At 44.4% G+C, this 2,500-nt stretch overlaps 1 protein-coding gene across 1 annotated transcript in view; it reads left to right on the plus strand.

Moving 5' to 3' along the window:
* Gmppb (GDP-mannose pyrophosphorylase B) overlaps positions 1-2,500 on the plus strand; it is a 20,018-nt gene that overhangs the window by 124 nt on the left and 17,394 nt on the right. The gene's annotated exons all lie outside the window — the stretch shown is intronic.

Here is a 2,500-nt window from a genome sequence, read left to right on the forward strand (position 1 = left end):
GCTAATTCATATGAGTAAAATCATAAAGTGGGACTTTTACTCATGAGTTATACGGGATTTTGTAGACAAAAGGGATAAACAGGAGCTAGGTATGGCAACACAACCGTTTGTTTACGTTGGAAGTTGGAGGTCACGTGACGACAAGCCCATCCCTTTAAAGGTTCTGATTGGTCGGTTTGCTTGGCTGACCTGTGTCGAAGGCTCTGATTAGTTGGCATGCTTGGCTGACCTGTATCGAAAGTTATGATTTGTCAGTTCATTTTGGTGACCTGTCGCAAAAGCCGAGAGTGATCCGGTTTACTCACTGACCTGTCTCGAAAGCAAAAGTGACACCGACTGGTTTTATTTTTCCACAATGACTGGTCTTGCAAGCAAACGTGATTAGTCAAGTTAGTTGGCTAGATGGACCTGCTTGATGACATCGCACCCCCTCCCCTTTAGAGCGAAGATGACTGGTCATTTTATTAGAGAATGGCGATTTAAATACAATTAATTTCATGTGTTTGTCTCGTTCTTAAACGAAGAATAGTTTCTGCATTGGATATGAAAGTTTGTTGTTGAAGTTTATTGGTAGAATGAGTAGAATGAGTAGAATGAAAACCAAAACAGAGGAGTAGAAAGTACATCGATAATAAATAGAGGAAGAGGGCGAGATGAGGAAAAGAAATAAGAGATATAAGCTCGAGAGAATTGAGGGCAAGATAAAAGAATAATAAAAGATAAATGACAAAATATGTGGGCGGGCTAGTGAGCGAGAGATGACGTAAATACCGGAACACATGCGAATTTAACACACACGATCAAACTGCATCCATACAAGTGTTCTCAGACATGACTAGAAATAAAAGTAATTTGGTCTCAGCAACTGTAGAAAACATACACGTATTCAGATTATGAATGCAAGTCTGAATCGTACATGAAGAAAGTTTGACTTTGTATTTCATGCATGGTGAACATCGTAAGGTTAGAGTATGTGAACACGTTTTTCATGAACAGTCACAATTCATCCAGTCATGCACGAGTGTCCGACACAGATATGCACAGAAGCACGCGCGCGCAGTTAGACATGCATGCACTTATTCAAATGCATACAAGTATGAATGCAGACACGTACACGCACACATGCACACGCACACGCACACGCATACGCATACGCACACGTACACGTACACGCATACGCACACGCACACGCACACGCACATGCACACGAATACAAGCACACACACACTGCCACACACACACACACACTGCCACACACACACACACTGCCACACACACACACACACTGCCACACACACACACACACTGCCACACACACACACACACTGCCACACACACACACACACACACACACACACACACACTGCCACACACACACACACACACTGCCACACACACACACACACTGATACACACACACACACTGACACACACACACACTCTGACACACACACACACTGAAACACACACACTGACACACACACACACACTGACACACACACACTGACATATACACACACTGACACACACATGCACACACACACACTGACATATACACACACTGACACACATGCGCACACACACTGACACACACATGCGCACACACACTGACACACACATGCGCACACACTGACACACACATGCGCACACACACTGACACACACATGCGCACACACACTGACACACACATGCGCACACACACTGACACACACATGCGCACACACACTGACACACACATGCGCACACACTGACACACATGCACACACACTGACACACACAAACTGATACACACACACACACTGATACACACACACACACACTGATACACACACAATGATAAACACGTACACACTGATACACACACACACACACTGATACACACACACACACACTGATACACACACAATGATAAACACGTACACACTGATACACACACACACTGACACACACACACTGACACACACACACACACGCAATGATAAACACGCACACACTGAAACACACAGACACTGAAACACACACAGACACTGAAACACACACACACAGACACTGAAACACACACACAGACACTGAAACACACACACACGCTGAAACACACACACACGCTGAAACACACACACACGCTGAAACACACACACGCTGAAACACACACACACACTGAAATACACACACACACTGAAACACACATACACACACTAACACACAATGATACATACACACATACTGATATAGACACATACACACTGATATAGACACACACACACTGATATAGACACACACACACTGATATAGACACACACACACTGATATAGACACACACACACTGATATAGACACACACACACTGATATAGACACACACACACTGATATAGACACACACACACACACACACACACACACACACACACACACACACACACACACACACACACACACACACACACACACACACACACACACACACACACACACACACACACACACACACACACACACACAC

Source organism: Penaeus japonicus, unplaced genomic scaffold (genome assembly GCF_977035675.1).
Source record: "Penaeus japonicus unplaced genomic scaffold, GWHDUDI00000001_assembly GWHDUDI00000025, whole genome shotgun sequence".
Lineage (NCBI taxonomy): Eukaryota > Metazoa > Arthropoda > Malacostraca > Decapoda > Penaeidae > Penaeus > Penaeus japonicus.